A 16,620-nucleotide genomic window follows, 5' to 3' on the forward strand; every position below is an offset into this window, starting at 1 on the left:
CAGGCAGTGTCATTGCGGGGTCTATTTTTAGAGCTGGTGGTCTCTTCTCCTGCAGTTTTGACTGTTTTTTCATTTCTTTTTCCTGTATTTTTTTCTTCTTTTCTTCCTCCCTTTCCTGCTTTTTCATTTCCATTTCCTGTATTTTTGCCTGCCTTTCCCTTTCCCTTGCCTTCATTTGTTGGTCTCTTAGTTCCTTATTAACCCCAATTACGCCAGTTTTTATAAAATTATAGGTATCATCAGTGCTAGATATTCGAGAAATACCTCGGTTTACTTTGTAAACATAATCCCTCCAATCATTCAGGGTTATACCCGAGGCAGCTCCTGGTTTTAGAAATTCTTGCCGGTTAGGATAATTTAAGACAATCCAAGCAGAAAACTCCCTAAGCTCATCCACGCTAGTAAGTGGAATATTTTTTATATCAGTAATACCATCTTCGGTAAATTTATTAATAAATGTTTCCTTAGCAACTGTCACTACTCCGGCGGCACCTGGATCAACTACAGCACCTTCATCTGCCTGTTGCTGTTTAAGTTCTTCTATTGCTTGAAGTAACCCTCGTTTTGTTTTGGTAGGGTCAGCAGGATCAGGTTTTCCTACAATTGCAGTTTTAACTTCACCAGTAGCTGCTGTAATAGGCTTAAATAATTCCTCCGCAGATGTTGCAAACTCAACTCGCGCTTCTTGTCTTGCTTTTAATTTTTCTTTAACGGAATCACGGACAGGAATAAATTTTTTAATCGCGGCTAGTCGTTGTCGTGCCAATCTAGTTGTGAGTGCTTCTCCGATATTTGCCATTATTTATTTATCAATGATTTAATTCCGTTAACATAAAAGTGTTTTCTCGTAGCAGCAGGGAGGGCGCAAACTACACCTGATTTTTCAATGATACCTCACCGTGGAAAATTATGTCGGCGGAGTCGGATTTGCTGAAGTAACTCGCGCTATGTCAGCGGCGACGAAGCATTTCTGGAAATGCGAAGCATTTCTGGAAATGCGAAGCATTTCTCAAGGACATTTTTTTTGTCCTGTATTCTGAATAGAAGGGTTATTTCGTCGAAATAAGCCCTCTATCGGGAATAGTTTCAGTGGAAGGGTTATCTCGGAAAAATATTTTGTAGGATTCGCCCTCCCTGCTGCTGCACGTGTTTTTACATTGCCAAAACCCCAGACTGTAGCCATTTTGGATTTCACTAGTTTTGGGTTTTCTCTCAATCTTGTTCGTCAGTTCTACTGTTTCCATTTCCAGAGGGAGGCCTGAGATCAAAACGTCAATCGTTTTTGACTAACTTTCTGGTCAGGGGCGCAGTTTTGTAGATACTGACGTTGTTCCCTTTAATTTCCATTTGATTTATCTCTAAAAGAGGTGTGTCAAATTCCTTAGGGTACAGAGCATATTTGTTGTAGCCTGCATTTTGCAGGCCATCTATTTGTTTAATGCCTACCCCTAAGATTTTGAGGGCGATAAGGATTTCAGCCTGACTTGACGCGCTTGACGTAGTGCCAAAGTCTAAGGTTTGAAACCCCAGGGGGTGGAATGCTAGAAGCACTCGGTCTACTACCTTGATCTTGAAATATGTGTTTAATTTCGCCCACCCCCACCCCCGTTGCATATTAAATGGCATGTTGTTTTCTTCTTCCATATTTCTGCGATAAACTCACTGTTTAACGTCTTTGCTACTGAAAGGTCTCAAACTACTATTAGTCCAAAAAATTACCAATTTCTGTGTACCAGAGGGAAGCCATTACAGATGTATTTGAGTGAAAGGTATTTGTGCAAACAGTGACCGACACTGGAAAATTGCTTATTTATCAGCACATTCAAGTTGTGTGCTCCCCTTGTGTGATCACAAAGGATCAGTGTTCAAATTTTAACAACTTGGGTGCGGTGGCTTGCCTCTGTATAAAAGGAAATCACGCCTGTACGAAAACTTCCGCCCCGACTTTAACCAGATTCCAGGTGGAATTTTAAAGCGGGTTTCACTTAAAGCCTAGATTCCACTTTTAATAAATTTTAGGTGGGTTCAGGGTGGAATACAGCCCGAAATATGCAAATTAGTTCGTCTATTACTAGGCGGAATTTGTTTATTCCTTCTAGTTGTAGAATCTGTTTATTCCGCTTATTTAGCCTAGATTCCCCTTATTATCATTTTTAGGCAGATTCAGGGTGGATTATAACTCGAAATATGCAAATTACTGTTACGGGGCGGAATCTTTACTTCCGCATAATTAGATGGAAAGACTTACAGACAATTCGGCCAAAGACAATTCGGCCCAACTTGGACCGAAAATAAGACAATTCGGCCCAACTTAAAAGACAATTCGGCCCAACTTTGCGATAGTTGTATACAAATATTTTTCTATACCAGCAAGTATATACTCTCTCTCTCTCTCTGTGTATGTGTGTGTGTGTGTGTGTGTGTGTGTGCGTGTGAGAGAGAGAGAGAGAGAACACAAAATAACATATATTGCGCTTTCTAATTAAAATACTTAAATGCATTTATTTTGTATGCTAAAAAAATATATGCATCTGCACAGCGACATTCTCAGTTTAAGTCGTCTGGTCAAACCATCTATATTGATTTATCAAATAATAATACTTAACAGATAATATTCTACAGAATACGTTTACATTTTTCTAAGAGTAGCGACACCGTACATGAGATATTATAATAATATATTTGATTTTTTAGGCTTCAGATTGTAACACTGCTTCATATATGACACACTCGATTGTACATAGCTTTATAAAATAGAAATGATATATTGTTACAAATTAGCGACGAGAGTAGAGGCCATGCATTCCTCTTGAAAACACTAATCCTACTTTGAGAGGGATACTTATTTTTTTTTTTAGTTTAAAACTTTCGTGAAAGCACTTAAAGGCACAATAGTGCAGAGTGTTTGTAATTTTGTGAATGTTACAGATCATGTAACTAGTGAAATGTGTCGACTTATAAGCTGAAATAATTCAGAAGAACCTTGAGTTTGAGAAGATTAAATTGGGCAATTGATAAATAAACGAGATAAAATGAATTTTTGTGGGGGCCCGCTTTAATTGAAACTTGTAGGTCACGAACTGTTACGGAAGCCTCACGTGACCACAAAATGTATACGTCATCTTCGTTCAGTGGGCGGGTTATGAGTCACGTGGTTGTAATTTAAATATCCATTATAAACAAAAATGGCGGACACACGTGAGAGTAAAAAACGTAAAGGTCGCCCGCGCTTGTCGCTTTCCGAGAAGAAACGTCAGAGAAACCGAACGGGACTTATCAAGGATTCGTCTTGGGGACCAGTTTGTTCGATGGAGAGCATTGATGTAAGAGTTAGGACTGGCATCAGACACTGAAATGGCGAAGTTGTTGTTGGACAGGTAGGCCAATGTCTCTGTTATATGGTGATACACATTAGTTTCCCCAGAATCAAGTGCCTGTGATGTCTATGTATAAGTGTTCTCCATTTTTCAATATCTTGTTTCTACTGTATGTTTGAAAGCACACTGTTTTATTAATACAATGTTTGCACAAGGACTTGCTTTGTAATATTCCCAAAATAGATGTGATCGGCTGATCAATATTTCACTCGGTGACTGTATTGTATGTTGGGGTGGAATATATGTTATTTTTTATAACAGCGTGCTCATAAAGGTCATTTTGTACACCTGTCAGTTATCTTGGCGAGACAGGTTTTTTAAATTCGGCGAGGGAACTTAGATACATTTACAAGCGTTATCATTATTTATATCATCTCTATCCCTCTCTCTCTCACACACACACACACACACACCTTAGGTTAATGTGACATGCACATTACTTGCATAAAAGTTTAATAACCGTATCATGTAAACGTGATGGAACAAATAATAAGATTTTATTGTACATCTTTCAACTACTAGTAAATATATTATAAAGCACTCTATTGACTACAATTACAAAAGGATCTCTAGTCATGATAGGAAAGGATGTTGTAGTGCTACCAGAATATATGGCTGGCAGATTGCTATCAGTTAAAGTTTTGAGCTGCAGTCAAGTTAGTTTTATTGATGTGATTTTTTTATAGATCTATTATGTATTCTTGCTTAAATGAAGTATTTCAGTTCTAAGTGTTTAACACAGTGCACAAAGAAACAGATTTAAAACATAAGTTATAATACAAATGAATATTTAATTAATATTTTTAGTTGCAAAGTTACAAAGAATATAGAAAAAGTTGAACCCAAGCATACAGAACCGATGGCCAGTACATTTTCATGCTTGACATCAACACCTGGCAAAGTGCTTTTGCAACATACTGAGAGAATGAAGACACCTTCAGTATCTGAAGTATTTTCTATTGAATCAGGAAGGTAAAAATGACAAATTTCTTGAAGATTTTTTGTGTGTGTGGGTGGGGGTTGTCTTACAATTGTCATTCTGCTGAAAACAATGATGTAACAAATGCAATGCTGATAAAGGACATTATTATAACTACCAGCAGGTTGAGTTCCCACTTCATGCTTTTCTTAGTTTCAGTTCGAAAAAAACCCCTTGAATTTCACTTTCTCAGAAGTGGGGTTGGGTATTTCAACTGTGCCACTTGATGCATAGAAAAAGGCATAATTTGAACTGTCATTGTTTTGGTTACGCAAAAAAGTTCCAGTATACTGTGCTGGCTAACCCAATAATCACAGCCAGTTTTTTTCCCCACTCAGTACTTAGAGGACCAGTGATTGTACATTGAAATTGTGTCTACATGCTTCATATGCTTTCTTTATGCCGTTTCCCATTTATACATGTATCTATGTCCCACATGCAGTTCTCGCTAACACCCTCTTCCCATCTATCCACATAGCTCATGATGAATGCACATAAGACATATTTAATTTAAAAACAAAATACTGAGATAACAGTTGAAGTTTGTTTTTGGAAACCACTGGCAGTTCATTAGAACTTTATTCATTAGGACTGGTGATATAACTTATTTGGGATTTAATTTACAATACTGTAAGTTCTTTTTAAATTTCATTTTTTATTCTTGGGAATTAAATGACTTGTTGGTTTTCACTCATTACTGTTATAAAACTTTTGGAATTGAAAAGCTGTTTCTGTTTTGATGATTGCTCTTCCTGCATTTTTAACTTTATTTTATCTACCTACTTTTCAAGGTTGCCAAACAAATGAATAATATGGCTTTATTACAATGGTCCCAAGACATGAACCAGTTTTGGTTTTCATGAAGACTGCTAGCAGCTATGGACAATTTTTTGTGAGTTTTCAGTCCTTTTATTTGAAACATATATGTAAACATTTGTTATTGTACACTTTTGTATGAAATCAAAATTAAAGTACATAATCCTTATCTTCTGATTTTTTTAAATGTATATTTTATCCATATATATTCATCACCAAATCTTCTAGGTATGTAGTTTATTAAAAGTAATTTATTTGAAATGTCAAAGTAATGTGGAATATTGAAGGAACAATGATCTGAGCAAAATTTAAATCCTGCTTCATTAACTATTAGCCAGTTCTACAATGTAGCTTTCGCTTTATGATCACCATGACAAAAGAGACCAGCTTTAGGTGCTAAAGGTATTGATTGTGGCATTCTTTCAGAGTATCTTGAGGAGTGTCCTACATCACATCACCAATACACATGAGTAGATCCTCTCACATGGCCAAGGCATTAATAAATGTCTTCATGAACCTTACGTGGAGAATGAAGAGCAGACAAAGCCTTGGCTTGATGAAGTTGATCCCAAGAAGGAAGCCAAAGTGCTGAAAACCTTGGCACAGGTGCTCTTGGACCAAAGGTTCCTAAACAGAGTGGAGTATTACTTAAATTTCAGGTATGCCATTTCAGGATTGCAACAATTGCATGGTATTTAAAAGAAAAATGTGAAGACCACTTTAAATGTTTTTATTCTCAACATAATAATAATTTACTGTATATATTTACTATTTGAAGATCTGAATAAGTTAGAATTCATAAGATGTGTGCACATGATACATGTATAGTGACTCTCCTTCTCAAGTCTTTGGTAATTTCAGGTATAATACATGCACATCAGGTATAAATAATTCCATGACACTCTATCAATAAACACTTCAGTAAAGATTTTATGTATGCAAAAATTACCAACAGTAATGATTATTTAATAATTGTATTAATCTGTTAGCAGATTACTAATAACACATGTTACAAGATACATGTTTTTGATAATTGCAGAAGCACTGCTGAGCTTGAAGTTTTTCATCAGCAGATCATGATGTACAGTGCCAAGAAATTTTCATACATCCCTCCTGTGTACAGGATTAGGAATGAGCTAGCTGCTTTGGATCACAATATCCATAGTGGCTGAGGTGTAATGAGAAACAAAGAAGGGGAGATAGTGTAAGCTTGTTTCACTACAGGAAATTAGAAATAATTTTATATATTGATTGTACATTATCATCCCTGCCTGGAGATAAGACGAATGGAATATTATTCACATGTAAAAGTCATGAAAACTTTGTATCAGATACAAGTTATTTTGCAACAATCGGCACACATTTATATTTGTGGTAAGGAATCTTAATATTTTCATGCATACAGATCTTGTAATTAGTATTGTTATCATTCTAGTGGATATTTATTTTGATTTGAGCAATGCAAGTCATATAATTAGATCCAGTGATATGTATAGCACTTTCCCAGGGGACTGACACTTTATTAAGGAGATATGGGGTTTATCGAATATCCTCAGGATGTTTGGGGTAGAAGCTGTCATCATGATGATTACTAGCTAATGCCTGTTCATGAAAACATGTTGCTTTCTGAAGGAATGGGCAAAATGCATCCTGTCTCACATATTATTTTGTGGATAGAACAAATAAGAGCAAAAACAACCCCTCAACAACTCCTTCTTGGGAACTGATCATGAGGCTCTAATATTGGGTAAAAAGTTAATATGGGTTAGCATGGGGATGCTTGTCACACATGTTAAGAAAATAAAATTTTCTTTAAAACAGGCATCGATGTTAAAACAAAAAAAAGCGGCAGATGGTCCATCTACCCTTGCAAGGAAAAGAAAACATCCCCACGTCATTGAGCTTATATAGAAAGCCCTCATCTGTCAACTTGAGGGAAAGCAGGGTATGCAGAGGAGAAGAGAACTAAAGGAAGATAATCCCAGTAGAATTTGTAGAAACCTGGCACCTCAAGAACCACCATCAACTCTAGTTTTGGTGTGGTGAAGGAGATCTCTCGATTTTAGTTATGTAAAATATGAAACAGTGTCTGATATATGGAGGTGTCTGCTAAGGCAGGTTACACTTTATATAATATCTGAAATATCAGTAGTTGAAAATAAAATAATTTATAATATTGTATCTGCAGTTGCTGAAAACTTTTTATATTGATTATTTATGATCTTCGTGCCCACATTGTTTATAGGCAGAAATAGACTGGTGTTTAAAAAAATCTGAAAGTATTATTGTTTGATGCAATATTATGTGCATTTATAAGAAAACAATGAATAAAATCAATTGTATTCATTTATATACAAACTCATACATGCAAGAAAGTGTTTAAGTTCATGCAAGCCTAGAGGGGATGAAGCCAGTGTATTGTCCATCTGGATATTTGTCATGTATCTGCCAGAAACCGCAAGAGGGAATTACATGTCTCTGTCCAGACCCGAGCCTTCCATGTTGCCGTAGTATGAACTGGCTACAGGTAGCATGTCTGTTGGCACTCATCAAGTCAACTTTATCACTGAGGACAAGATCATTCCATATGTACATCCTGGACAAGGCAAGTACAGCCTCATCAAGGATTAGATCTTGAAAAATCTGAAAAATTATTCCAATTGTAATATGCTATTTCTAAAATGTAAACATATATATGTTAAGAAATAATAGGAACATGCACTTATTCAAATGTTATTCATCTTTGATCAGCAAATTCCACTGTAAAATACACTAGGATCAAAACTGCACAAGGTTTTTATTTTGACAAGAACACTGAGAGTTCCATCACAACTAGAACTGATAGTTTAAGTTAAGATGGATAGCTCAAAGTTTTTAGGGAGCATTTCTAGAAGTCGGAGACTCCTGCATTGGGATGAAATAGGAATGGCTGATTGCAGCTTAGATTTGTTTAGTATAGTGAGGTACCCACATTGAAATCAGGTAATGAAAAGAATCTACTCGATGAGTATCAATTGTAAATTAAAACAAAGTCCTTATCATTTGCATATGTATGCATGTCTGTTTTTGGACGGCTTACAATTTTAAAATTCTTTCACAGTGGTTGCAAAGAAATAATATTTACAACAATCAAGTATGTACATCAATTATCAATCTTTGAGAGTCCACCTTGGAAATGGAATTCATTGTAAATGTATTGTAAGAGTAACTATCAAAGTTTCAATTGTACATTTATAGGCATGTGCTACACATATCCTGTATAAAGAAAGAGGTTTTCTGTAATGTAGCCAACATACCTGTCAAGTTATTCATACCTTTTGTGATATACATTTTGTACGTAAAAATGTTAAGCTTTGGCAATAACACGCTCAAGGAATATATATAAGTTATTGAAAGAATTAAAGAAGTTTCAAAATTGCCATTGAATCGAGTAAATTTGTTATACAGAAATCATTTGCAGTAATCACCAGTTCAAAGGTGGAAACATTGAATGCCAAGCAGACTGGGCAATTAAAATTCTTACCCAAAAATGTTAGATCAGATATGAAGAAAAAAAAAAGTTTCTTGCAAGCCTTCATGTCAGTCTAAATTCTGGATAAATAAAACAATTTAGGAATATTAAGTCCTGATGTTTATCATGATAGTAAAGTGTAGTATTTATTTCACAAGACTTAAATGGCTATATGAATTCTATACATGTCTAATGTTTTAATAAAACTGCAATCTAGTCAGGTCTAATTGCTGAACTCCAAAGTAAGATTGCATAGACTTTTTGTTACCATTTTGTATTTTAAAAAAATAAAACTAATAAATGTATTACTTAAGTTGGTTTATTAATTAAATTGAAAAAAGAGCAAGTTGACCTTAATAGTGTTGAATGTTTGTATGCCACTAGTGTAGATCACTAATACCTATATATGAAATGATTTTAGCTAATCTACCTTTAGGCCCTCATACAAAGGAATTTATTTATTTTAAGTGTATGTCTGAAGCCGCTGTATATATTGGTTTGGAAGAAGAAAATAGAGTTGGCATTTCTAATGTCAACTGGAATACTATTCCAGTGCAAAGTTTCAGAGTACTGGAAACATTTTTTGAATAATTCCTTATTTGGTTTGGGAATTTTATACTATTTGGTAGACATGGATCACAGATGTGGAGTATTACCAGGTAGCCTATACTGGAATAGTGATTGTAAATATTCAGGAGCACTATTATTGGATATCATGTACATTAATTTGGCTTTTCTCAACCGGATTCAGTCTTTAATAGGTAATAAATTTAACTTATCAGCTAAAATTTTCCTTGTTTTCTTTTTGGATTGATATAGCCTGAATGCACTTGTTTTAAGATGTGCCAGCTTTGCTATTTATCATTTGAATTACTCCACACTGTGTTACAGTAGTCTAAATAGGGTTGTATGTAACTGTTATAAAATAGTTTTCTTCACCTTATCGTACTGAAAAGCCATAAACTTGAATGAACTTTTTTACTGACATGTTCAGTCCATGATAGGTTATTATCTACCAAAACACCAAGTAGTCTATCATGACAACCCTTTTGTATCCTTCCATGTCAGACATAGTTCATCACTACCAAGATTTGTTCTTTTGTGCCATGTTGAGATAAGTAATATTTTAGTTCTTCCAGTATTTACCACTATGCCATTGCATGTGCAACAGTTGTCCAGTTTGTTTAGGGCATCCTGTAAATAAATTTCTAATTTGTGCTTTGTGTTTTGGATGTCTGACAATGTTGTGTCATCTGCATAGAGATCTGTAGATGAAATTGAGTCCCTTAGTAAAAAGTGGTAGGCCACTAATAAATAGTATCAACAGTAATGGACCTAAATTGAACCTTGTGGTACTCCATATCTAATTGTACCAGGTTCCGACAGAACATTATTTATATAAACATGTTGTGTTTCTCACTTAAGTAGGAAGCAAACCATCTAATTGTTCCTTCATCACACTGGTTGATTTTCCGTTTCTTCAAAAGAATTTCATGTACACCAACCCATAAACTTTCCTGAAATCTACGAATAGAGATCCTGTTATTCAACTTTGATCAAGTGGTTGAAGCCATTTATCAGTTAGAGAAATCAAGTCAGTCTCACATGAATGTTTCTGTATAAAGCCTGATTGAATAGGGTGTAACAGCAACTGTTTTGTTAAATATGACATGAATGAGTCATGGACATGTTTTTCAATCAATTTTGACAAGTTTTGGTTGTATTGAAATTGGCTGGTAGTTATCAGCATCATTCTTAGAACCAGATTTGTGCATAGGCATTACTTGCAGTTTTCCGTATTTTGTGTACAGATGAGGTTGCAATATTTAAATTGATTATGAATGTTATGCTATCTGAAATAGCTGTGGCAGAAGTTTTAATGAGTGGTGGACCAATCTGATCAAGTCCTGTAGCTTTCTTAATATCATGTTTACTGGGACATTTTTTAGCAGTTTTTTTTATACCTGTGGGATAGAGAAACATACCTCCTGATGAATTTTTTCAGTTCATTATAGTTGTTTTCTATCACTGGTTCTTTTAACTTAGTGGTAACATTAGTGAAAAAAATCACTCAAAACATTTGCAATGTCAGTGTCATCAGTGACTTTTGTCATTTACCAGAAGTGAGTGAATTTTATTTGTCTGATCTTTGTGTGTTACCCCAATGAGTTCACTGAAGACTTTCCAAATGGAGTTTGTGTTGTTCTTTGTGTTTTCAAGCCTTGATTGATAAAAAGGTTTTTTTTAGCCTTTTCAATCATACTTGTTATTTCCCCATACTTGATATTGTGCATGGTTCCCCATAGCCTTCAGTTGGTCTCGTGTCTTCATAGTATCTAGGATTTCAGTAGTAAATCAGTTAGGTTGGATTTCATACTTTACTCAATGTACTTTTAGTGGTGCATGCTTAAAGACTACATCCATAAATCAGTCCACACCCTTAGAGCTTCACATATGTCATCATAATTTTGGATAATATTCCATGGAACTTTATATAGGTCATCTTGAAATTGTTATTTACTTCAATTTTGGAAAGATCTGTAAGTGATAGTTTTGTGTGTATGTTTCCTATTTCTGTTGCATTTAACCTTTGTTGTCAAAAAAGTAGGATAGTGGTCACTAAGACCAACATTTGGTGCATTAACATAAGCCATATTGTTTGGTAGGTTGGTATAAATGTGATCAATAAGAGTGCTTGATATTTCTGTTACACCTGTGGGCTCATTTACCAGCTGGACTAGGCCTAATGGTTCAATAAATTCCGTCCAGTTACTCCTTATTTGAGTATTGAGTAGGTCCTTATTTACACTGCTGAGTATATATGTTTCTTTCTCCTGTGCAAGAACATTTTCTATTTGTTTCAAAAAGTTATCATTCCAAATTGCCTATAAATGAAACCAACTAGGAATGATTCTGCATTATTTTGAGAAATTTCCACCCAAATACTCTCAATTTCATGTGATCCCAAGTCAGGTCGCCTTTCTGCATTTACATCTTGTAATGTATACAATACACACACACACCCCATCTCTCTGTCCCTGCGTAATGGTTTATTGTAGCCTTGACAGTGAAATAGATTCATTTAATTTGGTTTCAGTGAGTCCTAAAACATGCGTATTATTTTCCTTGGAAGACAACATTAACTTAATCTGTTCTATTTTTTCCACTATACCTTGTACATTTAAATGACCCATGTTAAAACATTTTGTATTTAGTTTCATATCAGTTATATGTATTTCATCATGCAATGGGGTACTCTATGAGACTGTCACCATACTGCTTTTATCATTTTATAAGGTGGCTACATAAATGAGGTGGCCTCTGTATTTTCTATGGTACCTGTGCATGGTCTTCCTTTATCAAATCATCCTTTATCAAATCATATAGGGGTGGGGTGTTGAGTAGTAACAAAAAGTAAAGCAGTTTAAACATACATTGGTTGGTAAAATAACTAATCCTTTAATACAAGTATGCATTTTCTAAGTTGTACAAAACACTACTGACATAGATATTGAAGTCTTTTCCAAGTTACTTAGTACCAAACATTTTTCAGTATCTATCAATACTTGTTTTGCAAGATATAAATAAACAATTACCCTCATTCTTGTCTGCCTTGTCTGAACTATGTGTAGAGCGTGGTCAGCTCAGTTTTTAGGCTGCACAGCATGTCTTCCTCCTCTCCCCAATCTGGTTTTTCAACTTCTTGCTCCATACCTCATCCTTCCTCTCCCTCTTCCTCTTAAATGTCACTCTAGAAATGAGCTTGAAAGTGAGCTGATTTAAGTTTATGTAATGAATTTTAATATGTAAAAGTATTTCATAATTTGACAACTAATATATTTATGATTACTTATCAAACTTATAGGAATATAGTGCTAACTTTGGATCAGAAATTAATACATGAGAGGTTGTGATTTGATGGAAGTTTTTTTGGGCTGAATCAGGTCAAGTGTTGGGTGGGGTGGGGATCCAGAATTTAAAAAGGGCCCCTACTTTCCTGGAATTGGCGCCAAAGCAAAGTCTATGTGTCTATTTACTCAGTGCACAATACCCAATAAACATGTGCAAGAATAAAGCTGTGGTCAAACTTCAACTGACAAGTGACTGTACGTTTGTGTGTGAGTAATTTTTTATGATCTGGCCCTGGGTTTTGAACCTGGATTCCATATCTTAGTCACAGATTAAAAAAAAAAAAGCTTATTTAAAACTTTGTGTATGTAAAGTATTACCTTGGAGAAGCACACAAATTCTTTTCCGCTTTGTTTGAAACGTCAGAAAGATGGGTGTTAGGGGTCCACTGGTGACAATCTGGTTAGAATTTATAAATTGATTAATGAAATTACTCAATTCTGAGCATTTTTAAATATGCCTGATGCTTTTCATTTATAAAATTGAGTGGTGGGGACGTGAGGGAGTACGAATTCTACTGAGCAAAAAATAGAGCGAGTACCTGTGGGTTTTTGCAATACTGTACAGAACACGTCGATTTAAATTATTCTCGTACCACAAAACTTTGAAATATAGCTATAAAAGTAGTTCTACATACATTTCATTGTTTCCTGTCAAAATTAAAATTATAAAAGAAAAGGATAAGAAGAAAAGAACGAGATCAGAAGAAGATCGTACTCACCGTTGTTGACATTTTGGGCGGTCTCGTAGCGTGGTTGTGTTTTACGACATCATCTTCAGTGTTTACAATGTGGCCTATAATTATGGAAATTTCGGTCACGGGAATTATGTGTGTTATTCATTCGGGATCTACCGATCACTGCCGAGCGGGATTTCAACATGGAGACGATAGATTCGTTACTCTACGTACGAAAATTTCAAAGAGCTTGTATTTCATAACAAGAACCCCTACGTACTTGATATTACCCCAGAATTGCCTTTTTAAATAGTACTTAATCAGCTGCTATACATAAATGTCCCAACATTTTTGCAAGAAAATTCACCCTCAGCTGCACTATTGTGCCTTTAAGTATAAATATTTATTATTTTATCTTCTTATAAAATATAAAATAAGTCATAATGATTATATCAGATCAATGATCATGTGAATAATGATGATGTTCAGCTGTCACATACAGGAGAAACAACTACAATGACGAATGTACGTGTTTAATATGGTTAATCAAACATATTTGTAATAATTTCATGCCATATTTTCATGACCAAAAGGGAACCAAGAAAGCTGAGTGAAAACGATTACATATTTAATGAACATTCTTTTGTCGTATGTATCTGATACATACGTTATATTTTTGGAGTGACTAAAAAGGCATACACATTGTAAACTTTCGTGCTTATATTTTGAATCGGAAACTGTTATGATTAGAATGGTATTAATTTGACAACTTAAAATGTTCTTGGCGTTTTGAATATTCATTATTATTAATTTAAATGAAATTTAAAATACGAGAAATTTTGGTAAAGATGCATCTTACGTTGTGCACATTTATCTATTTCGTAACTCATAATAGCAAACCACAATAATGTTCTGAATTAATTTAATGTGAAATTATTGCAAAATACCTAATTATGCAATTTTAAAACCATTTTCCCATTGTCATTTTAGTTGTAAATCATAACAAATACGTTCAAATACGAGAAGATCTCTTGTAACGTATGTATTTTGCCTGAGAATTAAGGTTTTGAGACCAAGTGGGCAAGTACCTAACAAAATTGACCTTCTTCCACAGGAGATATGATGCATCTCATTATTGTCTACGTAACTTCCAAAGCATCACGTCCATCTCTACTATACTTCTTTTTATCAGACGTCCTTTCACCACAGTAATATTTGTCTTTGGGACGGTTTTCCTAAATATATCAGAAAGCTCCTAACCATTATAACTTCGGAAAATATTTATCTAGTTCACCGGTTGTTTCAAATTTTATTCTCAGCCTATTCTATTTTACAAACTAATTAAAATGAGAATGAATAATTAAGTTACCTAATGCAAGGAATTTGAACTATACGGTAAAAACAGATTATATAAGAATTGTCAAAATATATGTTAAAAATAAATACTTGTTAAAACTATTGTCAGTTGTATTATAAAAAATTGGGCCGAATTGTCTTATTTTCGGTCCAAGCTGGGCCGAATTGTCCAATAGCCAGATGGAAATACCTGCAGAAACCCTATGAATGAAAATGTCAAGGCGGATTTCAGACGGTTTTTTTAAAAGCAATTTCTGCCTAAACCATAAAAAATATACTTCCGATTTCTATTAAACTCACTGATTTTTAGACATTATTGGGAATCAATGATAAATATTCACAATAATATTTAAAATGGATCATAAATTTTATTTTGACAGACAATATCAAATAAGATTAAGTTTTTCTTGTCCTAAGGGGCAATGCCATTTTCTTTCTTGCATACAAAATCTAATCCAACATGGGATCACTTAAGTATTTTTCATTTCACTTTAAAGTTTGGTGAGATTTCACACATATTTTGACCAAAACTTTCATTGAAATTATTTTGAGGTCTCACTCAAATTTCTTTGAAATATTTGTGAAGTTTCACAAAAACAATTACTAAAACTTTTGTAAGATTATCACTAAAATTCTGATCATTATATAGTATATTACTGAAGATTTTTTTTAGTGTTTCAGACATTTCAGGAGGTTTCAAAGAAATAATGGATATGAATTAAACAGGACTTTAATAACCAAGGTAATATTTAAGTGTGCATGAAAACAATTTTGATGTTGTAATTATATGACATCCAAGGCAAGATAAATGGGAGTTAATAATAGTAAAAATAATAATAATAATGACTTTATTCAGAGAAGGTAATTCAATTAGTTACAGAACTAGTCTACCTTGAGGTCTTCTATCTGTGATGTACAACATATACAGTATATACAACATGATATGAAGTATCTGACACTAAATAATTAAGTGGTTTTAAAAATCAAAGTATCAAGCCTGGAGCATATGCAAAGGCATCTGTGAACACATAAACATATATAAAATATTAATCTGCATTGAAAATTTCAGCCGTGAAAATAATGCAAAATTACAGAAAAGCATCCATTTGAGACAATTTGATTGAGAAGAAGAAAAGCTAGGAGCCTGTCTTATGTCACTTGTACTGTAGACTGGATTTTTGATTGCACAAACTATGATGCTGTTGTGGTCTCTCGAATTAGTCCTTGTTCCATAAGCAGCCACGACAAACATTTATCATGATATAATTACTCTTATTTTACACTGAATTCCAACACACCAAGAATATTTTGATCATCATCATCATTGGCGACTCGGTCTCGAAAGACCATGCGAATAGCGCCCTTGGGGTGTTGTCTGTCTCTGTTGGCATCGTCTGCTGTGGCTGTGCAGGCCTATACGTGAGTGACAGTCCCTATTGCAGTTGGTGCAGACATACTGGGAAGTCTGCGTTACTATGGTTGCTGCCGCATTCTTCCTTCTCTGCCGCCAACTGGCCTCTCCTCGCATCAGCGACTGATATGCCATTGTTTACCGTCAGTATCCAGGTGCCTCAGTCCTCGGCCAGCTCTTCCCAGCCATCGGGTGAAATGTTACATGCCTTCATGTCCCTTTTGCACACATCTTTGAAACGGAGTGAGGGGCGTCCGACTCTTCTCATGCCAGTGGCCAGCTGTCCATATGGGATGTCCTTTGGCAGCCTTCCATCCTCCATCGGACGTGACCCAGCCATCGAAGGCGGCGTTTAATCAGCAGGGAGTACATGCTGGGGGTACTTGCACGCTTCAGGATCTCACTGTGTGGAACACGGTCTTGCCAGCTGATTTTCAGGATGCGTTTTAGGCACCGTATATGGAAGGAGTTGAGCCGGCGTTCTTGCCTCTTGTAGGTACTCCAGGTCTCACTTCCATATTGAAGGGTACTGAGAACGCAGGCCTGGTAGACTCGGACCTTGGTGTGCTCTGTCAGCGCATTGTT

General features: G+C 35.1%; 2 long non-coding RNA genes across 5 annotated transcripts; one reads left to right on the plus strand and one right to left on the minus strand.

The window, feature by feature from the left end:
* The first annotated feature begins 3,112 nt into the window (after positions 1-3,112).
* Positions 3,113-6,587, plus strand: LOC149789299 (uncharacterized). 2 transcript variants are annotated; one of them, XR_016424348.1, is made up of 4 exons: positions 3,113-3,377; positions 4,185-4,349; positions 5,148-5,831; positions 6,212-6,587. It is a non-coding gene; the product is annotated as an uncharacterized LOC149789299 (long non-coding RNA). The 2 variants fall into 2 exon arrangements; XR_016424349.1 differs by having other exon boundaries at positions 5,599-5,831.
* Positions 6,588-7,500: 913 nt separating this feature from the next.
* LOC149789300 (uncharacterized) lies at positions 7,501-13,359 on the minus strand. Of its 3 annotated transcripts, XR_016424345.1 has the most exons (4): positions 13,314-13,341; positions 12,913-12,991; positions 12,280-12,434; positions 7,501-7,815 (listed from the first exon to the last, which is right to left on the minus strand). It is a non-coding gene; the product is annotated as an uncharacterized LOC149789300 (long non-coding RNA). The 3 variants fall into 3 exon arrangements; XR_016424347.1 differs by lacking the exon at positions 12,913-12,991 and having other exon boundaries at positions 13,314-13,359; XR_016424346.1 differs by lacking the exon at positions 13,314-13,341 and having other exon boundaries at positions 12,913-13,262.
* Positions 13,360-16,620: the final 3,261 nt, after the last annotated feature.

The sequence above is a fragment of the Sinohyriopsis cumingii genome, chromosome 11 (assembly GCF_028554795.1).
Source record: "Sinohyriopsis cumingii isolate HCF-2022 chromosome 11, ASM2855479v2, whole genome shotgun sequence".
In the NCBI taxonomy this organism is placed as follows: Eukaryota; Metazoa; Mollusca; class Bivalvia; order Unionida; family Unionidae; genus Sinohyriopsis; species Sinohyriopsis cumingii.